The following is a 25,400-nucleotide window of genomic DNA, read 5'->3' on the forward strand; positions in this document are numbered from 1 at the left end:
GCTTGAAAAGGAAATGCCACAGTCGGACGTCTGAGCGACATCGCAGAAAGGGCTTGAAAAAGAAATGCCACAGTCGGACGTCTGAGCGACATCGCAGAAAGGGCTTGTAAAAGAAATGCCACAGTTGGACGTCTGAGCGACATCGCAGAAAGGGCTTATAACAAATGTAAATAACAAGTATGCCACAGTCGGACGTCTGCGCGACATCACATAAAGGGCTTATAACAAAAGTAAATAACAAGTTAGTCCATCCACAGGAATAAACAATTAACTGGATTTAACACACATGTAATCCACCGGGTTTTGTCACCGAGACTGATATCTGACAAGATAAGATGAACACAGTACTTGGACAAGTACAAGATGATTTAAAGGATTTGTGACTCTGCAGAGTTTGTACTAACTGACCACAGCCAACGGATTTCCGTAGTCACAAAGGACTAGTTCCGTTTACGGTATTTCGGTAGAAACACATTTAACCAGTACACCCCATTCCACCTCACGATGCCAGGAATCACCCTAGACAACGTCCAAGAAAAACTTTGAGACGGGGAGGTCACAACCTCGAATAGCATGGGATCAAATTTCTATATGCGCGCTCTAAGGGGTGCCCCCCTCTCGGTCCCAACCGGAAACACCCATGCCCCCTGACCGGATGACGGGCTTTAATCCAGGGCCATGGAACCCTCATCCCGGCCTCTCTATTTGGTGTGTACCAGGGAAATGGTTTGCAACTTACTAAGCCATATTCCTTGCGGAAAACATGTGGCAGTACAGGAATGGAAATGAATGGGAATGTGATTTGATTCACGATAACACTGAAGTCAAATGGACTGGTGTAAGACTGGCATGTCACAACACTGCCATCTTACCCATCCTCATGCCATCTCATGGCCATGCCAATATGTATCCAACAACATATGGCTTTCCGAAACTTACTTTCCACTTCTGTGCATGAAATATAACATTCAAGAGATGATCATAACCATGCCATGAAACTCCTAAATGCAAACATGCAACAAACACTTCATCATATCAAGAGTTCAAACATGCTTGCCTGGTTCGGATTAGTCGGAGTCTAACTGGGTGAAGTTTGCGGCTCCGTTACCTCCTTCGGTATCTACGGTATAAGAAAATATGCACGTAACGTAAATACCGCGAGGTGCACAAAAATACTCCAAATAAATTCTCAAATAAATCTGATAAAAAACTAGACAAAATTCTAAAGAGAACAGAAAATGAATCAAACAAAAAATACTTTTCTGATTAAAAGATATAAGAGTTTTGGTTCAGGGACCTTTCTGTAATGAAACAGAAAACTCCCAGGGGGTTCAGCAGAAAAATCCAAAAAACGGTTCGTTTAAAAGAAAAGACTGAGAGGCTGACAGGCGGGCTCCACCCGTCAGGTTTGAAAATTCAAACGAGGGAAACAGGGCGCGACGGCGCCCGAGAGATGCGGTGGTCGCCGACGGCGATCCACGACGGGGCAGGGGGATCGGGTGGTACCTCCGTGTTCAGCACGTCCTTCCGCGTCTGTGGGTGGTGGTGGTGGTTGCCGGCGAGCACGGTGTCAACGGCGGCCCTTTCTCCGGAGGACGGTGGTTCGGGTCATCGTGGGCCTCGTCGGAGAGAGCTGCGGGGGTCAAATTGGAGTGGGGGTTAGCCTCCTAGAGGTGGTACGAGGCTACGGGCAAGAGTAGGGCGGTGGAGGAGTTCTTACCGAAGAGAACGTTGCCGGAGCCCGAGGCGGATGGAGGTGGCCGGAGTCGAGGAAGAAGGGCCCCTCGAGGCTCTTCCAGTGGCTAGGCGGGGTCTGGTGAGGTGGTGGAGTTGTGCGGGGGCGAGAGCAAGCTCGGGGGTGCTATTTATAGCCGGCCCGAGGCGGTTGCCGTGAACGGATAAGTCCGGCGAGCGATTATGGCGGCGCTGTGGCTGGACGGTTGGATTAGGGGCTTGAGCATCGACTAGACGAAGCACTGGTGCCATTCCAGTTTCCAACTCAGCAAGGAAGGGGTGGTTACGGCCTGTCCTCAACGGAACGGCCGCACGGCACGTCGGCGGCAGAGAACGCGCTCTGCGCGTGCCAGGCCACGGCGATGGTGCTGCATGCATGCGCTGGCAAGGTGATGGCCACGCGGAGCTCTCAGGAGGTTTGGGCGGTGCCGAACGGCATTATGCCGCAGGGTGCCCCCTTGTCGGCCGTTACGGTGGTTCTGCCGCCGCAAGACACGCCGGCGCAGGCGGGCCAGGGTGCCACCGACGCCAGGAACGAGCCAAGCGCGCGTGTGGTGCTCCGGACAAGGAGGAGGGGCTGTGAGCAACATGCCAAGTGCAAAGTTTACATGTGACTGAAACTCTATCAAAGAAACGACACTGAATTCTGAATTTTACTGAATATGAACAGTAACAGTGCATAATGGGCAAGGGCCGGGCCGTCACCCCCCAAGTGGCGCGCCGTATCTTGATCCGGATACGGTGGCAAGTGAGCGAGGATCGGGTCGTCGCATCCTTAGTGGCGCGCTACATCGGCGCCCGGATGTAGTGGAAAATGAGCAAGGGTCTTCGCATTTGACTCGACGAGTGCGAAGGGTAAGGAAGCTAGCCGAGCCTAGGAGGATTCGCTTAGGTAGCTGGAACGTAGGGTCTCTGACAGGGAAGCTTCGGGAGCTAGTTGATGCAGCAGTGAGGAGAGGTGTTGATATCCTTTGCGTCCAAGAAACCAAATGGAGAGGACAGAAGGCGAAGGAGGTGGAGGACACCGGCTTCAAGCTGTGGTACATGGGGACGGCTGCAAACAGAAATGGCGTAGGCATCTTGATCAACAAGAGGCTCAAGTATGGAGTGGTAGACGTCAGGAGACGTGGGGACCGGATTATCCTGGTCAAGCTGGTAGCTGAGGACTTGGTTCTCAATGTTATCAGCGCATATGCCCCGCAAGTAGGCCACAATGAGAACACCAAGAGGGAGTTCTGGGAAGGCTTGGAAGACATGGTTAGGAGTGTACCGATTGGTGAGAAGCTCTTCATAGGAGGAGACCTCAATGGCCACGTGGGTACATCTAACACAGGTTTTGAAGGGGCGCATGGGGGCTTTGGCTATGGCATCAGGAATCAAGAAGGAGAAGATGTCTTAAGCTTTGCTCTAGCCTACAACATGATTGTAGCTAACACCCTCTTTAGAAAGAGAGAATCACATCTGGTGACTTTTAGTAGTGGCCAACACTCTAGCCAGATTGATTTCATCCTCTCGAGAAGAGAAGATAGGCGTGCGTGCCTAGACTGTAAGGTGATACCTGGGGAGAGTGTTGTACCCTAGCATAAGCTGGTGGTTGCTGACTTCCTCTTTCGGATTCGTGTCCAGCGGGATAAGCGTGCCAAGGTCGCTAGAACGAAGTGGTGGAAGCTCAAGCGGGAGGTAGCTCAGGTGTTCAAGGAGAGGGTATTTAAGGAGGGCCCTTGGGAGGAAGGAGGGGATGCGGACAATGTGTGGATGAAGATGGCGACTTGCATTCGTAAGGTGGCCTCGGAGGAGTTTGGAGTGTCCAGGGGAAGGAGAAGCGAAGATAAGGATACCTGGTGGTGGAATGATGATGTCCAGAAGGCGCTTAAAGAGAAGAAAGATTGCTTCAGACGCCTATACCTGGATAGGAGTGCAGACAACATAGAGAAGTACAAGATGGCGAAGAAGGCCACAAAGCGAGCTGTTGGTGAAGCAAGGGGTCGGGCATATGAGGACCTCTACCAACGGTTAGGCACGAAGGAAGGTGAAAGGGACATCTATAAGATGGCTAAGATCCGGGAGAGGAAGACGAGGGATATTGGCCAAGTCAAATGCATCAAGGACGGAGCAGGACAACTCTTGGTGAAGGACGAAGAGATTAAGCATAGATGGCGGGAGTACTTCGACAAGCTGTTCAATGGGGAGAATGAGAGTTCTACCATTGAACTGAATGACTCCTTTGATGAGACCGGCATGCGTTTTGTGCGGCGCATCCAGGAGTCTGAGGTGAAGGAGGCTTTAAAAAGGATGAAAGGAGGCAAGGCGATGAGCCCTGATTGTATCCCCATTGAGGTGTGGAAAGGTCTCGGGGACATAGCGATAGTATGGCTAACCAAGCTTTTCAACCTCATTTTTCGGGCAAACAAGATGCCAGAAGAATGGAGACGGAGTATATTAGTACCAATCTTCAAGAACAAGGGGGATGTTCAGAGTTGTACTAATTACCGTGGAATTAAGCTGATGAGCCATACAATGAAGCTATGGGAGAGAGTCATTGAGCACCGCTTAAGAAGAATGACAAGCGTGACCAAAAATCAGTTTGGTTTCATGCCTGGGAGGTCGACCATGGAAGCCATTTTCTTGGTACGACAACTTATGGAGAGATATAGGGAGCATAAGAAGGACTTGCATATGGTGTTCATTGACTTGGAGAAGGCCTATGATAAGATACCGCGGGATGTCATGTGGTGGGCCTTGGAGAAACACAAAGTCCCAGCAAAGTACATTACCCTCATCAAGGACATGTACAATAATGTTGTGACAAGTGTTCGAACAAGTGATGTCGACACCGATGACTTCCCGATTAAGATAGGACTGCATCAGGGGTCAGCTTTGAGCCCTTATCTTTTTGCATTGGTGATGGATGAGGTCACAAGGGGTATACAAGGAGATATCCCATGGTGTATGCTCTTTGCGGATGATGTGGTGCTAGTTGACGATAGTCGGACGGGGGTAAATAGGAAGTTAGAGTTATGGAGACAAACCTTGGAATCGAAAGGGTTTAGGCTTAGTAGAACTAAAACCGAGTACATGATGTGCGGTTTCAGTACTACTAGCTGTGAGGAGGAGGAGGTTAGCCTTGATGGCCAGGTGGTACCTCGGAAGGACACCTTTCGGTATTTGGGGTCAATGTTGCAGGAGGATGGGGGTATTGATGAAGATGTGAACCATCGAATCAAAGCCGGATGGGTGAAGTGGCGCCAAGCTTCTGGCATTCTCTGTGACAAGAGAGTGCCACAAAAGCTAAAAGGCAAGTTCTACAGGACGGCGGTTCGACCCGCAATGTTGTATGGCGCGGAGTGTTGGCCGACTAAAAGGCGACATGTTCAACAGTTAGGTGTGGCGGAGATGCGTATGTTGAGATGGATGTGTGGCCACACGAGGAAGGATCGAGTCCGGAATGATGATATACGAGATAGAGTTGGGGTAGCACCAATTGAGGAGAAGCTTGTCCAACATCGTTTGAGATGGTTTGGGCATATTCAGCACAGGCCTCCAGAAGCTCCAGTGCATAGCGGACGGCTAAAGCGTGCGGAGAATGTCAAGAGAGGGCGGGGTTGACCGATTTTGACATGGGAGGAGTCCGTTAAGAGAGACCTGAAGGATTGGAGTATCGACAAAGAGCTAGCTATGGACAGGGGTGCGTGGAAGCTTGCTATCCATGTGCCAGAGCCATGAGTTGGTTGCGAGATCTTATGGGTTTCACCTCTAGCCTACCCCAACTTGTTTGGGACTAAAGGCTTTGTTGTTGTTGTTGTTGTATGAACAGTAACAGTGCATGCCAGGTGTTCGACAGAATGATTTTGGCATGTGGGGATTTTTCCTTGAGCTGATTTTTGGTGGAGTGGTCTCTCATTGCATCTAGGGGTTGCCTGAATTTTGGTGGAATTTTTGGAGAAGTGGAAATATGAATTTCACCAAATTTGACAAATCTGGTCCAAACGTGCAGAGGGTGAATTTTCAAAAATTTGAAAAGAAGAAGAGTGGATCATGATGGTTCTAGGTTGTGGGTGCAAAGGACTATCCAGAGGAGTTGAATTGAGATCAAAAATCGAAGGCATTAAGGTACTTTCTTTGCAAATTACCTAGGCTCAAAATAAAGGATAGAATTGTTTTTGGAAAAGAAACAAATGAGATAAAATCCAAAAATGGATTTTATTAGTTTGGACAGAAACTTTGGGTTGCCCCAAAGTGGATGGAGGGGGTTTGGGAAAATTTTACCATAGGAGACATGGTAAAAAATCAAGAAAGAATCAAAACCAAAGACAAGCCCAAAACCAAAAAGGTTTCCTTTTTGAAAACAAAATCCACAAAATTTTTGGAGTGTCACAGCACCTACCCCCTTAGGAAAAATCTCGTCCCCAAGATTTCAGCCGATCCTTAAACAGGTGTGGGTGCTCTGTCCGAAGAAAATCCTCTCTATCCCAAGTTGCTTCATTCTCGGTGTGGCTGCTCCACTGAACTCTGAAAAACTTGATGGTTTTCTGTCGGGTCCTCCTCTCAGACACTTCTATTATTTTTATTGGGTGCTCCCGATAGGTGAGGTCTGGTTGCACGTCAATATTTTCATGTGATACTTGCTTTTCTGGGTTGCTCATGTACTTTCTCAACTGCGAGATGTGGAACACGTTGTGGATATCGGATAAATCCCCGGGTAGGTCTAGCTGGTAGGCTACCGTGCCTCTTCGGGCCACTATACGGAATGGTCCGATGAATTTTGGTGCTAGCTTTCCCTTAATCCTGAATTGCTGCAGACCCCTCATAGGAGAAACTCTTAGGTATACAAATTCTCCGGGTTCAAAACTGATTTCCCGATGCTTTCGACCGTAATAACTCTTTTGCCGACTTTGAGCTGTCTTGAGTCGATCTCTAATCGTCTTAACTTTCTCTTCAGCCTCTTTGAGCATATCTGGGCCGAAGATGTGGCTGTCCCCGGTTTCTGACCAGTTTAGCGGGGTACAACATCTTCTCCCATACAGAGCTTCAAAGGGTGCCATCTGCAAGCTGGCTTGATAACTATTGTTGTATGCGAACTCTGCATATGGCAAACTTTCTTCCCAACTAGTTCCGTATGTGAGGACTTAGGCTCTCAGCATGTCTTCTAGAATTTGGTTTACGCGTTCAGTTTGCCCATCAGTCTGGGGGTGGTATGCGGTACTGAATGATAGTTGGGTTCCCAGTGCCTGTTGTAGGTGATCCCAAAATCTAGAGACGAACTGTGTGCCTCTGTCGGATATGATAGTCTTTGGGACTCCATGCAGGCAGACGATACGGGCAAGATAAAGTCTGGCTGGTCTCTGAGTGGTGTGAGTTGTCTTCACCGGGATAAAGTGTGCTACCTTAGTCAATCTGTCGGTGATGACCCATATGGCATTATTTCCGTGTCGTGACCGTGGTAGTCCAACAATGAAATCCATTCCAATCTCGTCCCACTTCCACTCGGGTATTTTGTTTGGCTGTAACAGCCCGGCTGGTTTCTGGTGCTCGGCCTTGATGCGTTGACAAGAGTCACAGCATGAAATGAACGTGGCTATGTCTCTCTTCATTCCGTGCCACCAAAAATTTTCCTAAAGGTCTTTGTACATTTTTGTTCCTCCAGGATGGGTTGAATACGGAGCGTTGTGGCTTTCAGCCAGAATCTGTTCTTTGAGTTCCTTGATATTTGGTACGCAAAGTCTTTCTCCGTACCACAATATCCCTTGCTCATCTACGTTGAATTCTGAGGCCTTGCCCAAACTCACTTTCCTTTTTATGCCATCAATACTGGGGTGTCCATGCTGAGCCTCCTTAATCTTTTCCATCAGGGTAGGCTGTATTTCCAAATTCGACACACTGTCTTCGGTGACCATTATTAAATTGAGTTTGGCAAATTCCTGTTGAAATTCTGGCCTCAAATTTGGCATGCTGTCGTTGTCCGTGCTGGGATTCCGACTAAGGGCATCTACCACAACATTTGCTTTTCCGGGATGATAGTGGATTCCAACATCATAATCCTTCACCAACTCCAACCAGCGTCGTTGCCGTAAATTAAGTTCTAGCTGTGTGAAAATATACTTAAGACTCTTATGGTCTGTGTATATTTCACAACGGTTCCCAAGTAGGAAGTGTCTCCATTCCTTGAGTGCATGGATGACCGCTGCCAATTCTAAGTCATGAGTGGGAGAATTCTCCTCATGCTTGCGAAGTTGTCTGGAGACATACGCAACTACCTTGCCTTCTTGCATTAATACACATCCGAGGCCTTTTCGGGATGCGTCACAATATACCTCAAAATTCTTGTGTATGTCTGGCACAATTAATACTGGTGCCGTTGTTAATTTGCTTTTTAGCTCTTGGAAGCTTTTCTCACATGCTTCCGTCCATTCAAACTTCTTGCCTTTCTTGAGCAATTGCGTCATGGGCTTTGCTATGGTGGAGAATCCTTCAATAAATCTCTGATAATAGCCTGCCATTCCCAAGAAACTCCGTACGTCTGTTAAGTTAGCTGGTGGTTTCCAGCCAAGTATGGCCTTGACCTTTTCCGGGTCTACTGCAATACCTTCTTGGGTTAGCACGTGGCCCAGAAAACCCACCTGTCTTAGCCAAAATTCACATTTGCTGAATTTGGCGTACAATTGATGTTTCCTGAGTTCTCCTAGTACAATCCTGAGATGCTCGGCGTGCTCTTCTGGTGTTTTGGAGTATATCAGAATATCATCAATGAATACCACAACAAACTTGTCCATATACTTCATAAATACTTTGTTCATGAGGTGAACAAAATATGCGGGGGCGTTGGTTAGCCCAAATGGCATTACTGTGAACTCATACAGTCCATATCTGGAAGTGAAGGCTATCTTGGGAATATCTTCTGTTCGCACTTTTAATTGGTGGTATCCCGATCTCAAGTCAATTTTTTAGAAGACTTTGGCCTGTGCGAGCTGATCAAATAAATCATTTATTCGGGGCATTGGGTATTTGTTCTTGATTGTGACCATGTTAAGAGCTCGATAGTCAATACACAATCTCAGTGTTCCATCCTTCTTCTTGGCAAATAAAATTGGAGAACCCCATGGTGAGGAACTGGCTCATATGTATCCTTTCTCCAATAATTCTTTTATTTGTTTCTTCAACTCTACCAATTCGGATGGTGCCATTCTGTATGGTTTCTTGTAAATGGGAGCGGTTCCAGGTGCTAGCTCAATGCTGAATTCTATCTCTCGGTCTGGTGGCATGCCTGGTAGTTCTTCTGGAAATACGTCTGGAAATTCACACACTACTGGAACCTTGTTCAGCTCAGAAACGTCCACCTTGTTTAATCTTGGTTTTTTTTGACCTTGAAGACTGCAGGGCTTGCACCCCACAGCATTTTATTAATGCAAAGAAAAAACATAGGAAGTACAAGGTATCCTCAAGATGAGGAATAAAAAAGCAAAAGAAAGCCATACAACTAGTCTAGTCCTGATATGTACAAATATACAAAAGAGAACAAAAGCCACTCCCCTCAAGGAGGAAGGAAACTTTTATTGTCTTCCCGTGATGGTGTGAGAGAATCACGGTCCGGTTGAAGCAGTCGATAAAACCTTTGTTGGTGGTTAACCAATCCATCCCTAGGATGACATCCAGTCCTTTGCTTTCCAATACAATAAGGTTGGCGTAAAACTTCAATCCTTCAAATTCAATAGCCACACCTTGACAATAACTCTGGGTTACTTGCTTAATTCCAGGGGACTTGATGATCATTGATTTTTCCAGGGGAAGCATCGAAAAATTATTTTGCAAAGCAAAACTCTTCGAAATGAATGAGTGAGAAGCTCCAGAATCAAACAAAAACATGGCAGGTATTGTGTTGACAGGGTACGTACCGAGTACGATATCTGGGGCGTTCTGTGCTTCCTCTTTTGTCACGTGGTTCAGGTGACCCTTCCGGTGGTTGTTATTGGGGTTGAAATTGTTTCGCTTGGGCGCTGAATTATTGCCACCATTGTTAGGCTTCGGGGTTGAGTTCCTTGGCTTGGGGCACTGCTTGGCATAGTGCCCTTCTTCTCCACAAGCGTAACAAGTAACGCCTGGGCGATATGTGAACTCCTTGTCTCTGGCATGGAAATTCTTGATTGGGCGTGAATTATTCGTCGGGGTTTTGTGTGTACCACCCTTCTGAATTTCTGTCTTGCTCCTGTGGTTGCGAGCAAAAGTAGACTGGTCCCTTTTTCGTTTGCGGAAATCTTCCAGGCTGCGTCACTCAGTTTCCAGAGTAATGGCCTTATCCACCAGTGTTTTAAAATCTGGGAAGGTATGCACAATAGCTGACATTTAAGCGCGGGTGCCAGGCCTTCCAAGAATTTTTCCATCTTCTTGCTCTCGGTCATGCGCTCTTCATTTGCGTAGCTAGACAGCAGAGTGAATTGGCTGTTGTATTCTGACACTGTCATGGTCCTTTGCTTGAGATCATCAAATTCTCTCTTCTTGATTTTCATAACACTCTTAGGGATGTGTGGCCCACGAAAACCTTCCTTGAAATCCTCCCAGGTTATTTCATTTTCGTTGGGGTGCATGTGCAGGAAGTTTTCCCACCATGATGCAGCTGCTCCCGTGAGATATGTGGTGCATACAATACTTTTTCACGGTCTGAACACTGTGTAATAATTAATTTTCTCTCCATGTGTCGAAGCCAGTCTTCGGCCTCAAGAGGCTTGTCAGTCTGAGAAAATGTTGAAGGACGCGTTTTCTGTAACTCAGACAACTTGGATTGCTGCTGATACTGACCACGGTGATTTCCCATATTGATGAATTGGTTCATCATTTCCTGGTGTTGTTGCTGACTCTGTTCATACAGACGACACACTTGGGTAAATGTTGTTTCACGGTCCTGTTGACTTGTCTTTCCCTGAATGAAATTATGGTTTGGTGGCGTGCCATAATTTTCTTCGGGCTGATTTGGCATAGAGCGCGTCCATGGACGAGACATCTTTCACTCTGGGGATATATTTTGTGAAACTCGTAAGACAAGAAAGAGAGTTGCAACAGTCAATAAAATCACACAAAAAGCTCCAGGATTTTTTTTTGAAAATACAGGATTGCGCGCGGAGAAGGACTATTACATATCTTACACGCAGGCATAATTATACATTACATCACTCAGGATATGCGTACATAATCCTGACATGTTATTGAAACTAGTGCACTTCTCCATATCCTACATGATGCGCAAACAGGCTACTTCTCACAACCTATGTACATATACACATAGTACACAAGTCGGTACATCGCATGGCGTCTACACGTACTCAGTCGGAGATGGTGAGGATCTCCCTTGGCCTGCCGAGGGTGAGACGCAGTGACGCTGGGGAATCGACCTCCTCCTCACTAATAGGTTCCAGACGAGAAACGCTGCGCTGAGATGATGGAGCACGTGCCATAGGCGGAGTAACCTGAATATGAGTGGGCGGAATAGGTGGAGTAGCACGCATGGGAGTGGGTGCAATGAGTGGTACAGCGCGAACATGAGTGGGTGCAATGAGTGGTGCAGCGCGAACGGGAGTGGGTGCAATAGCCTGGTTGAATTCCTCAGTGGTAGGCAGACGACGAGCAGTGGCGAGAATGGTAGGTGAATGAGAAGCTGAGGACGAGATAAAAGTCAGCGGTGGAGCGGTGTGCAGGAGTTCCCTCCTGTTGGCGGCACAACCATGGACTGAGTCCATGCGTGCAGCTACGAGGTCGTCCACCATGCTGTCGAAGGCTGCCTCCAGGGCTCGGAGGTACTCGACAAGCATCTCAAAAGCCTCGTTTCGCTCTCCTCTGGGGCAAGAGAATGAGTAGTGACAGGTGAGGGAGTCCCGGATTAGGGGGTGTCCGGATAGCCGGACTACCATCATCGGCCGAACTATCATCATCGGCCGGACTATCATCATCATCGACCGGACTCCAAAACTATGAAGATACAAGATTGAAGACTTCGTCCCGTGTCCGGATGGGACTTTCCTTGGCGTGGAAGGCAAGCTTGGCGATACGGATATGTAGATCTCCTACTATTGTAACCGACTCTATGTAACCCTACCCTCTCTGGTGTCTATATAAACCAGATGGCTCTAGTCCGTAGGACACAACAACAACAACCATTACAATCATACCATAGGCTAGCTTCTAGGGTTTAGCCTCCTTGATCTCGTGGTAGATCCACTCTTGTAAACATCCACAATATCAATATCAATCAAGCAGGACGTAGGGTTTTACCTCCATCAAGAGGGCCCGAACCTGGGTAAAACATCGTGTCCCTTGTCTCCTGTTACCATCCGCCTAGACGCACAGTTCGGGACCCCCTACCCGAGATCCGCCGGTTTTGACACCGACATTGGTGCTTTCATTGAGAGCTCCTCTGTGCCGTCACCGATAGGAAGGATGCCTCTTCTCGTCTTCAAGGACGGCATCTTCACCGATGGAGCCTTGGCCGCCGGCCAAACTATCCGGCTAGGAGGTTTTCTTATGACCGCCTGTCCGGCCACCGCTTCAACGATGACCTCTCGTGTCATCGAGAGCAATCTTCACGTCAACTCAGAATTCGCCGAGCAGTTAGATCCAGCAGAGCTCTCGTCTGTAAATGAACTCTTGGATCGGATCGCCGCCCTGGGAGTCGCTACAGACTACAATCGGATCGGGCTTAAAACCGATCTGAGAGAGATTAACTCTCCCCAGGTTACCCACCACGTCACGGTGGTAGAGGAACATCGTGACGATCCTTCTCCCATATTGAAAACTAGTCGTGTCCGGGCTACCGAACCCTCCATGCCGGATTCCCGCGGAGGAGCGGATTCCGATCAAGCACTGAACATAAAGTCAGGCATCGGACCGGACTCGTTGGATAACGTTCCACTTTCCAAGCTTCCAAATTTGGAAACTTCTCGGCCCTTGAGCCTCAAGATGGGCAGGGTCCCGGGCTCAATTAGGCCTGCCCGTCCAGATATATGCGATCTATCTCTAATCCGGCAAGAGCCAGCCGAAACAATACATCATTACTGGGACAGATTCCTCCTGGTCATGGACCGGATAAAGGACTGCCGAGAGGAAAACACAATCTCGATCTTTTGCAACAATTGCACGGACAGGGGAATCTTGAACGCCGTCAGCCATCGTGAAATCACGCGTTTCGCCGACTTGGCATCCATAGTGCAAAAGTACGGTGCCATGGAAAGTTTCCGGAAAACCGAAGATAGGTTTTGGGATAATCCGGCCCCGAACATAGCCCCAGTGCGCAACAAAAGGGTGCATTACACTCAGGCACCAAGTACAAGAACCAAAAAACAGAAGCCCCTTAAAGCGAACGGAACCGTACTGGAGGGATGGCTCAGGAAACCCTGTACAATTCACAGTACCAAGGGCGCCACCCCAACACATAGCCTTCGTGCATGTTGGATATTACGGCAGGTGGCCAAAAGTGGCGAGGAGCTTCTAGCCCGGCGAAACCACACCAACAATACCGGTACGGTATCAACCGTCTTCGAGACTTTCGCATCAAACAACATGCGGAAACGAACGATCCACAGCCTTGCCGAAGTCTACCAAGTAGCAACAACAAATCCTTGGAGCGACACGGCCATCACCTTCAACGCCAGCGACGAACCTAAATTCTGAACAGCCCGAGCACCAGCCGCATTGGTCCTCAGTCCAATAGTGGACGGCTTTCGACTTACCAAGGTACTCATGGATGGCGGCAGCGGATTGAACCTCATTTATGAGGAAACTCTTCAAAAAATGGAAATAGACTGGAGCCGCATTAAGCGAAGCAGCACAACCTTCAGAGGAATAATCCCTAGCCGGGAAGCACGCTGCACCGGAAAAATCACACTCGATGTGGTGTTCGGCTCACCGGACAATTACAGGTCCGAAGAAATCACGTTCCAAGTGGCCCCGCTCAACAGCGAATACCACGCTATATTAGGACGAGAGGTGTTCACGATTTTCCAAGCCGTACCCCATTACGGGTACATGAAGCTCAAAATGCCTGGGCCCGGCGGGATAATCACTCTCGTTAGTGATCCGGACATAGCACTCCGCGTCGAAAACAAAACAGCCGCATTAGCCCTGGAGGCACTATCCAAAGCCCTAGCGGCAGAGGAACTCACCGCGCTGCGTGCTACGGTGCACAGAGAGGACGTGATACTCGATAAGAGATCCAAGTCCACCTACTTTAAACCAGCGGACGAAATTATAAAATTCCAGGTCCACCCAACGGACCCGACAAAGACGGCCTCCATCGGGGCACAGTTGAATCCTGATGTAGACGCCGCGCTGCGAGAATTCCTTCGGGAAAATTGGGACATTTTCGCCTGGCATCCTTCAGATATGCCAGGAATCCCTCGGAGGCTGGCAGAGCAGAGCCTAAACATCCTAAAAGGGTTCAAGCCAGTCAAACAGGCTCTTCGACGATTTTCCGAACCCAAAAGACAGGCAATGGGAGAAGAACTAGCCAAACTATTGGAAGCCGGATTCATCAGAGATATCAAACATCCGGATTGGCTAGCAAACCTGGTAATGGTACCAAAGAAGGACAGATCCTGGTGCCTATATGTCGATTTCAAAGACATAAATAAAGCCTGCCCAAAGGACCCCTTCCCCCTCCCCCGCATCGACCAAATCATCGATGCCACTGCAGGGCACGATTCATTGTGCTTCCTGGACGCATACTCCGGCTATCATCAAATCAAGATGGCAGAAGCGGATCAAGCCGCAACGGCGTTCATTACTCCATATGGACCATTCTGCTTCAACACGATGCCCTTCGGACTTAAAAATGCCGGCGCAACATATCAGCGCATGATTCAGACATGTCTGGCTACCCAGATCGGCAAAACAGTAGAGGCATACGTAGACGACGTAGTCGTCAAAACCAAACACGTCGAAACTCTAGTAGACGGCTTGAGGGTCACATTCGACAACCTCCGAGCATATGGCACCAAGATGAATCCCAAAAAATGCGTTTTCGGCGTACCAGCCGGAAAGCTCTTGGGCTTCATTGTATCCGGTAGAGGAATTGAAGCAAATCCGGCCAAGATCCGAGCCCTATCGCAGTTGGATATTCCAAAAAACCTCAAACAGATCCAGAAATTGACTGGATGCGTGGCGGCTCTCAGCCACTTTATCTCCCGCCTAGGAGAAAAGGCATTGCCCCTCTATCGCCTCCTCAGGCACACCGAACACTTCGAGTGGACGGATGCTGCCACCGCCGGACTCGAGGAAATAAAGGCCATATTGGCAACGAATCCGGTCCTGGCTGCGCCCAACCTGGGCGAACCTATGTTGTTATACATCGCGACAACACATCAAGTAGTAAGCGCGGTGCTCATCGTAGAACGAGAGACAGAAGGGCATAAATTCCCTCTTCAAAAACCAGTGTACTACGTATCCACTGTTTTAACCCCCTGCAAGTCCCGTTACCCGCACTATCAAAAGATAGCGTATGCGGTGTTCATGGCATCTCGGAAGCTCCGACACTACTTTCAAGAGTGTTCGATAACAGTGGCCTCCGAAGTACCCCTAAATGACATTATAAATAACCGCGACGCAATGGGCAGGATTGCAAAATGGGCCATTGAGCTCTTACCATTCGACATAACTTACAAACCCTGGCGAGCTATAAAGTCGCAAGTTTTGGCTGACTTTGTCGCTGAGTGGACTGAAGTCGAACTCCCTAAAGAGTACGCCGCATACTCCAATTGGATTATGCATTTCGACGGCTCCAAAATGTTGGCCGGATTGGGGGCTGGCATCGTACTAACGTCCCCAACCGGGGACAGAGTCCAATACGTACTCCAGATCATGTACACGGACTCCAACAACGCAGCCGAATACGAGGCCCTCTTACATGGCCTCCAGATGGCAATCTCCATGGGCATCCAACACCTAGAGGTGCGCGGGGACTCAAACCTCGCAATATCCCAAGTAAATGGAGACTTTGACGCCAAGGATCCAAAAATGGCAGCCTATCGCAACGCCGTCCTTAAAATGTCAGCTCGGTTCGAAGGACTTGAATTCCACCACGTAGCCAGAGATAATAACCAAGCGGCCGACGTATTGGCACGCATCAGCGCAAAACGTGACGCTGTCCCTCCAAATATCTTCCTGGAACGGCTGTTCAAGCCATCCGTACTATGGGAAGAGGAGTCCGGAAATAACAAACCAGAGGCAGCCGCAGAACAATCTGACATAACCGGCGATCCAGCCGACGAAACAACACCCTCAGCTCACGACATAATGGCAGTAATCGCCCCATGGACAGAGCCGTTCCTAGCCTACTTGCTTAGGCAGGAACTCCCCGAAGACCATAATGAGGCCCGCTGCGTAGTCCAGCGATCTAAAGCCTACAAGGTCCATGAGGGAGAACTCCATAAGAAAAGCACAACCGGAGTCCTTCAAAGGTGTATCTCCGAAGAGGAAGGGCGAGACCTTCTGGCTGAAATTCACGCCGGACTAGGCGGACACCACGCCGCAGCCCGGACCCTTGTAGGAAAGGCATTCCGTACAGGATTTTATTGGCCGACGGCCCGGGCAGATGCTCAGGACTTAGTCCAAAGATGCGTCAGTTGTCAGCTCTTTGCTAATCAGAGCCACATGCCACCCACCGCCCTCAAAACTATACCCATTACCTGGCCGTTCGCGGTCTGGGGGCTTGACATGGTTGGACCACTTAAAGGGGGAACCCACAAGCAAAGGTACCTATTGGTCATGGTGGATAAATTCACCAAATGGATAGAGGCCAAGCTAGTTAAAACGGCAGAGTCCGGACCAGTGATAGACTTTATATCTGGGGTAGTACACCGTTATGGTGTCCCCCACAGCATCATGACCGATAACGGCACGAACTTCACGACCGATGAGGTTAAATCATGGTGCAAAAATAGGGGCATCAAGCTCGATTACGCTTCAGTCTATCATCCTCAAACCAACGGTCAAGTGGAACGAGCAAATGGTCTAATAATGAGCGGCATCAAACCCAGACTAGTGCGGTCCCTTACGAAATCTGACACGCACTAGGTAGAGGAGCTCGACTCCGTACTCTGGGGGCTGCGGACAACGCCTAACCGTACTACCGGATTCACACCATTTTTTATGGTATACGACGCAGAAGCAGTTTTGCCCTGCGACATAATTCATGACTCACCTCGAGTGCGCATGTACGAAGAAAGAGAAGCCGAGTTGGATCGGCAGGACAACTTGGACGCATTGGAGGAAGAACGCGACGTCACCAACGCTCGTTCCGCATTTTATCAGCAGCAGGCTCGAAGATACCAAAGCAGAGAAGTACGGGCCAAGACTTACAACGTTGGCGAACTGGTTCTACGCCTGCCGGACAAGAAAAAGGACAAGCTCAAGCCCAAATGGGAAGGCCCCTTCATCATCGATAAAGTCTTGACCGGCGGAGCGTACCGTCTACGAAATGCGTCGGATAACCAACTCGAGCCGAACCCATGGAACGCGGCCCGCCTCCGAAGATTCTATGCCTAGCGCCGGACTAAGAGTTCATCCCTTTCCCCCCGTCCAATTTTATTTTACTTCAGCTGCCTTTTGTTTATCTTTTTCTTCTCGACCCTATTCATCAAAGCCTTAAAAGGCCTACTTGCGCATCGTTCGCAATTGATGTGCTATCCGCACTCATTATACCTGGGGGCTTCTTTACCAGAAGCTTAATTATAAGGGCTTCATGCCCAGCACATGTGTCAAGCCTCCACATGTACCTTTTATTCACCATTATATGCATCGATATGACTTAAGTTTTGGCCAAGCTGGGTTGCCTGGCTCCTGTGCTTACCCCTACGTTCCCGATTGTTCGGCTAGGAGGTAAAGGGAGCACCTCTGCGATTGTTACTGCCGGGTCAGCCGGATGTGTACCTCAGACTAGGTGAAGCCAAAAGCTAGCGTTCTTAAGGGAATATTCGATCGGTGACTTAAAAGATGGTTTTTTATCCACTTATTTATCTGCCCCCAGATGTTTTTCTGCTTTTTTTTCGCAGTCCGGACATGCACTTTAGGGCATGCCACCCCCAGAGGAAAGGAACCCTTAACGGAACTATTCTCCCTGGAAGATGTTTCTTACTACCCATGTAATATAACATAACTAGTTGGGCACTTGTCTGATAAAGCACTAATGACCCCTACGCCTGGTCTCCATGCATACCCCGGTTGTTTCATAACCGAGAGGGTATTCGGACACACTCCGGACTCTAGGGTCCCGAGGTCGAAGTGAAAAGGTCGGCAAAGACAAACGATCTACAATCCGGCTAGAAGGCATTTTATATGTCATTTTATAATACATTGTCAAATCGACTGATTGTATTCCTCCTCAATCCCGTTTAACAGATTGTCTAATTTACAGTCCTGTTGGGAAAATTTAGCGGCCAACTCCACTTGGCCGTATACTAAACTCACAGGGATCTCCTTCCCATCGGGCCCAACAGGTCCGACTTCGGCCATGTGGTTGGGATCCGCCTTCTTGTACCGCGTCTTTACCATGGCCCAGGCCTCCCTGGCACCTTGGCGGCAGGCCGAAATCTTCCATAAATGGAAGCGCTGCCGCACTCCTTGAAGCTTCTCCGCAAGCTCCCCAAGACCCTCGGGTAAGGAGAAGGCTGGCCATAAAGCCTGGATGACGCCTCTCATTGCCTGCCGAACTCGTTCGATCAGTTGCAACAATTCGGGAAGTTGATCACCCGTTGATACGGGCATCTCCTCCGCAGGGCGACCTGTGAGCATACCTGCAGACATATTCTGTCAAATCGACTTCCTCGCCGAACTCTTCTTTTCAAAGGAGTTCGCTCAAGCACTTACTATAGATGCCGCGATGAAGCCGCTGATTCTCCTTAACGGAGCCCGACAGCTCGGCCCGAACGCCTTTCAGCTCTTCTCCAAGCTGGGCATGGGCATCCTGGAGCTTGTTCCTTTCATGCTGCACCTTATGCAGCACCCTCTCGCCGGCCTTCAGCTGGCGCAGAAGTTCTTGCCTGTTCGGATCTTGTCCGGCAGCACCTGCAACGTCATTTTTTAGACTTGCGCAAAGGCCAAACGCTACTTATCTTTCTAAAATAATGCGTTACCAGGAGAGGTCCCTGTGTTTCCTCCTGCGCTAGAGAGTGCGGCCTCAAGTTGGGCCTTGCACTCCTGCAGCTCCTGAGACAGTTGGGTATTCTTCTCGGTAAGATCCTACGTTTCATATTATCCTTAAATCAGTTAATATAACTACTTTAAGTCTCGGGGGCTACTGGCATATACAACTATTAAATTCTCTTACCCGTATGTCTTTTACATACTGCTCCGTGGCTCTGGTAAAACCATCTTGAGCAGCACGAAGGTGCGCGTCCCCCGCGTTAAAGGCATTCTACGCCTCGGGGGAGAAGCACGCGTCACGAAATACTGTCCGGCGGCGCCTGTGATTCATGGCACTCTCCACCTCAGACTTGGTGGCGGACAATCTGTCGGCATCCTCCGTCGGAGGAACGTCCAGCAAGCGCCTTGCGCACACCTCCCCCTCCAGACCAGGTGCTGGAGCCTGGCTGGTAGAGGTTGGATTGGCAACCTCCACGCCCGCAGTCCGGCGGACGCTTTTTTCCCTACAAAAGTCATGAGCACTCAAACGCTTCCTAGGAACATTGCTCTAAATGATGAATTGTGAGCTACACCTTTGCGGCGACGTTTCAGTCCGCGCCGCGCTCCTCTTCCGCCTACTGATCCAGACTGGCCTTTGTTGGTCAGCCACCGTGGGCTCGGCTTTTCGCCCTAGGGGCGCCTCCTGCACGGCGCCATCATATACGGTGGTCAGAAATAAGCAAGGAAGGAATGACGGTGTTAGGACTTCGGTCGCAATCACCTGGGAAGCCGGATATAGTCCGGGATAGTCGGCCGTGATGGCAACTAAGGCATTGTCCATGCTGAGCTAGTGGAACACCCCGTCGATTAGCTCCACCTTTATGTCCGGATCCTCTTCGGAGGCCGGATCTCGGGATCTCTCTGGATCCTCGGGTTGCGGAGCTGGACTTAGCATGTCCTCCACGATCCGGCGCAGTTCCTGCGTCGAAAGAAGAACACAATATAAGAAACTTAAGTTTCAAAAAGCATGGGTCGGGCACGCAGAGTGTTCGCTTACCCAAGGCCGGGGATTATTCATGGAGAAACCATTTAACGGGTTCATCCGAAGGAAATCCTCCTTCTCCCCTTTATACAGGCCGGACAGGATCGTCACCAGGTCTTCGACCGAATCCGGCCCTTTACGGCCATGACGGGTGGCATCGTCCTCCCCGTTGAAATCCCACATGGGGTGGCCCCTATATTGTAGTGGCTGCACCCCCCGCATAATGCATGTTGCCATGACTCCGATCATGGTCAACCCGGAATGGGCCAGTAACCTTATTCGGCCCATCAAATAATGGACGCTCTTGTCTTCCTCCAGTTGGGGGCTCCGCGGACGCCAACTAAGGCGTTTCTTCAGAGGAGCATTGCTGAACTCCGGGAGGCCGATCCGAACAGGGTCCGGCAGCGGAGCGTCTTCTATATAAAACCATCCTGAAGGCCAGTCTTCGGACGCCTTCTTAGGGGTTCCGGATGGATATCCGGTCCCGGCAATACGCCATATTTCGGCGCCGCCCACTTGATATATGGACCCCTCGTGAGAGCGGGGTACAAGGCAGAACAACCTCTTCCACAGCGCGAAATGGGGCTCGACGCCCAGGAATAGCTCGCAAAGAGCTACGTAACCCGCAATGTGCAGGACTGAGGCAGGCGTGAGGTGATGAAGATGGAGTCCGTAGAACTCCTGGAGCCCGCGGAGGAATGGATGTACAGGAAATCTGAGCACCCTTATCAGATAAGGGACGAAGCATACCCGCTCCCCTTTGTTGGGACTTGGGGTAACCTCCGCTTGCTTCCCACCTTTGTAGGTGGCCAGCCCGGCTCGAACCGGAACCATAAAGGCCGGAGGGAGATATCCCCCCGCTTGGAGCTTCACCAGCTCGTTGTGCGGAACAGAGCATCTCCTCCAATCTCCTGGCAAAGGGCTGAGAGCGCGAGAAGAGGAGCCGCGTTGACGGTCCATGATGGAATGGATTCTTGGTCGAAAGCGCTCCGATGAGTATTTGCGGGAGGAAGATGGCGATTTGGATCTGAATTCTTGCCTCCCTTATAGGCAGATTATTCGCACAACTAGGGGGTAAAACATAAAAGACACCCTGGCTTTTCACATTCGCGCGACACGTGGAGGAAGGCCATTATTGGGTGTGGAAGCCAAGACGTGCAACATTGATGAGGAAGCCGGACACTGTTCGGCAGGTATGAAGAACTTGAAGGAGAACCCGCCTTGCAACGCCGAAGACTATACACACGCTGGACTTATCGTCATTGAAGCCTAGTTCGGGGGCTACTGAGGGAGTCCCGGATTAGGGGGTGTCCGGATAGCCGGACTACCATCATCGGCCGAACTATCATCATCGGCCGGACTATCATCATCATCGACCGGACTCCAAGACTATGAAGATACAAGATTGAAGACTTCGTCCCGTGTCCGGATGGGACTTTCCTTGGCGTGGAAGGCAAGCTTGGCGATACGGATACGTAGATCTCCTACTATTGTAACCGACTCTATGTAACCCTAGCCCTCTCCGGTGTCTATATAAACCGGATGGCTCTAGTCTGTAGGACACAACAACAACAACCATTACAATCATACCATAGGCTAGCTTCTAGGGTTTAGCCTCCTTGATCTCGTGGTAGATCCACTCTTGTAAACATCCACAATATCAATATCAATCAAGCAGGACGTAGGGTTTTACCTCCATCAAGAGGGCCCGAACCTGGGTAAAACATCGTGTCCCTTGTCTCCTGTTACCATCCGCCTAGACGCACAGTTCGGGACCCCCTACCCGAGATCCGCCGGTTTTGACACCGACAACAGGTGTATGGCACGTGGCACGGAAGGTAGCGGTAGCGACAGGTCTTCATTGCAGGAAGGACATCCCGAAGACGAGCTATCGCTTCACGGGCAGCCATCTGCATAGCATGCCTCTCCGTAGGCATGGCTCTCCCAAAGAATCGGAAGCGACATATCTCAACACGCCCTCCCCTGAATTGCACCGCGGCCTGGTGCATGGTCAGACTGTCGTTGATCTTGTGTGGATAAAGCGTGAAGACTGGGCGTATAGATGGCCCCATCGCGACCTGAACGATGAAGGAGAGGAGCTTGACGAACCCCTCAGGCACGTTGGTGAACATTTGTGACTCGCAGTCGTTGCCAGCCATCTAGAAAAGTAGGCAAAAATTCTGAGCGATCAGATCATAAATTTTATGCCGACTGTCAGAAAAATGACTACATTTGTAAAAACATGAATAAACTCTATCATGATAATAACCGATTAGCGATCGCACCTAGTGGCTTCCTACAGTCAGCCTGGCTCTGATACCAAGTCTGTCACGACCGGTTTTTTAATAAAAATAATTATTGAGAAAATTGATCTTTGACCCAGTATAGGAAAAGTCATCCTCACTGGTAGACAAGCGCTTGATAAACAGAGGACCAATATCATTAATATATTACAAGGTTGAGCTGAGGCTGCTCAACAAATTATTACAAACTCGCCGATATCTTACATAGGGGCGGTTATGACCCAGGGGTGTGGTGACATGCTACTAGCTCGAGATAAAAGTGGTGGTGGATAACTTGACTCCTAACTGGCAGCTCATCGAGCATCGAGGTGAGGCTCGATGAATTTATTTCTGGGGTGGCAGAAGCGGATATAATACAGTGACCAAATGCAGGATTCGCATGGGACTGACTGGGACTCCTGTAGGCGTCGAACTCGCTATCGAACTCTTCATCCATGAGATCGCCTTCATCAACATCTGGCCAAATCAACAAGCGAGGTGAGTACTTTGAAAGTACTCGCAAGACAGTTCGGACAAAAGATATAACAAATGTATGCATGAATGCGCCCGGAGCAAAATTAATGATGCTCGATCCAATAACGATATACTTGCACGACTTGATAAGTAAAAAAAATAACTGAAAACCGATCGGGTGTCTGGAGCGACACCTCGAAAGGTAAACAAATAAAGCTCATGCCGCAGTCGGGCGTCTAAGAGACACCACATAAAGGGCTTATAAAAGAAATGCCACAGTCGGGCGTCTAAGCGACACCACATAAAGGGCTTATAAAAGAAATGCCACAGTTGGACGTCTGAGCGACATCGCAGAAAGGGCTTGAAAAGGAAATGCCACAGTTGGGCGTCTAAGCGACACCACATAAAGGGCTTATAAAAGAAATGCCACAGTCGGACGTCTGAGCGACATCGCATAAAGGGCTTGAAAAGGAAATGCCACAGTCGGACGTCTGAGCGACATCACAGAAAGGGCTTGAAAAAGAAATGCCACAGTCGGACGTCTGAGCGACATCACAGAAAGGGCTTGTAAAAGAAATGCCACAGTCGGACGTCTGAGCGACATCGCAGAAAGGGCTTATAACAAATGTAAATAACAAGTATGCCACAGTCGGACGTCTGCGCGACATCACATAAAGGGCTTATAACAAAAGTAAATAACAAGTTAGTCCATCCACAGGAATAAACAATTAACTGGATTTAACACACATGTAATCCACCGGGTTTTGTCACCGAGACTGATATCTGACAAGATAAGATGAACACAGTACTTGGACAAGTACAAGATGATTTAAAGGATTTGTGACTCTGCAGAGTTTGTACTAACTGACCACAGCCAACGGATTTCCGTAGTCACAAAGGACTAGTTCCGTTTACGGTATTTCGGTAGAAACACATTTAACCAGTACACTCCCATTCCACCTCACGATGCCAGGAATCACCCTAGACAACGTCCAAGAAAAAATTTGAGACGGGGAGGTCACAACCTTGAATAGCATGGGATCAAATTTCTATACGCGCGCTCTAAGGGGTGCCCCCCTCTCGGTCCCAACCGGAAACACCCATGCCCCCTGACCGGATGATGGGCTTTAATCCAGGGCCATGGAACCCTCATCCCGGACTCTCTATTTGGTGTGTACCAGGGAAATGGTTTGCAGCTTACTAAGCCATATTCCTTGCAGAAAACATGTGGCAGTACAGGAATGGAAATGAATGGGAATGTGATTTGATTCACGATAACACTGAAGTCAAATGGATTGGCGTAAGACTGGTATGTCACAACACTGCCATCTTACCCATCCTCATGCCATCTCATGGCCATGCCAATATGTATCCAAGAACATATGTGATGTAGGGCAAAACCCTAGGTGGATGATCTTTCACGTTTGGAGGGATCCCACGGGAGAAACACGAAGGACACGCGGAAGCACAAATGGGAAATCACGGGGAGGACGAGAGAGAATCACGAAACCGACAGAGAATCAATCACACGAGTGCTAGATCACCGAACACAAAGAGATACATATGATTCACAATCAACAAAGGTAAGGATACAAAGGACAGTTCATCTCCTCATGGAGGTCTTGATGATCTTCCCTCGAAAGGGGTCTCGAATCCGCTTGGGGGATCTTCTCCGAAGAGGTCCTGAACTCCGAGGAGAATTATCCAAGTGGATGAGCAAAGGCTCTCTCACAAATATGAGCTAATCCAATGCTGCCCGTACCAGGAGGTGGGGGTGTCCTATTTATAGTCTTAGTGCAAATGGAAGTCAAAACGAAGGGGTACAAGGGCTCCAGCCCACAGGTTCGGTCACTCAGGAGTCGGACGTCCGGAAGGCGTCGGACGTCCGGAGGCTCGGGACGGTCCGGTCGTCCGGGCGCGCTCGGACGTCCGTTGTTTCAGCTCGGGTGTAGGCGCGTCGGTCGTCCGTAGGGGGTCGGTCGTCCGGGGCTTCAGGAGAGTCCGGTCGTCCGGGTGCGCTCGGACGTCCGTAGTTTCGGTTCGGGTGCCTGGCGTCCGGTCGTCCGGTCCACTCCGGACGTCCGTAGATTTGGTTCGGGTGACGAAGTGTCGGACGTCCATGTCCTGGGACTCGTCGGACGTCCGGACACTGTCGGTCGTCCGACGCCTGTAGCTTCGCGGCAGCTCTTCTTCTTGTTCATCATGATCGGGGTCCTCGCCGTCTTGGCTCTTGGGGGTCGCTGTTCCGTGGCTCGTTTCCAGGCACCTGATAACACACAGAGTTTCTGAATGAGGTAGTAGCCATGTCTCGTGAGTAGGAAGAGGAAGTTCGGAGAGGAGCGAGTTCACCTTATCTTCGATAGCCTTAGCTCGGGTTCTTGTCATGGGTCCAAGTGGTGTTGAGGGAGATGTGGGCACGTCCATGGGGATGAGTGAGGGATGCTCCGCATCATCTCCCCGCCTTGGGAAAGATCCGACCTCGGATCAAGATCTTCAGCTCCATGGTATGGCACAAGGTCCTTGATGTTGAAGATGTCGCTCACGTTGTACTTGCCTTGTGGTAGATCGATCTTGTAGGCGTTGTCGTTGTACCGTGCTAGAACCTTGAAAGGTCCATCGGCGCGAGGTAGAAGCTTGGACTTGCGTTCATTGGGGAAGCGGTCCTTGCGAAGATGTAGCCACACTAGATCACCAATGTTGAATACCATGGGTTGCTTGTTGATGTTGAGCTTGGTCGCTAGTCGTTGTACTTGGCGCTCGATGGTGTGCCT

The sequence above is a fragment of the Triticum dicoccoides genome, chromosome 1B (genome assembly GCF_002162155.2).
Source record: "Triticum dicoccoides isolate Atlit2015 ecotype Zavitan chromosome 1B, WEW_v2.0, whole genome shotgun sequence".
Classification (NCBI taxonomy): Eukaryota; Viridiplantae; Streptophyta; class Magnoliopsida; order Poales; family Poaceae; genus Triticum; species Triticum dicoccoides.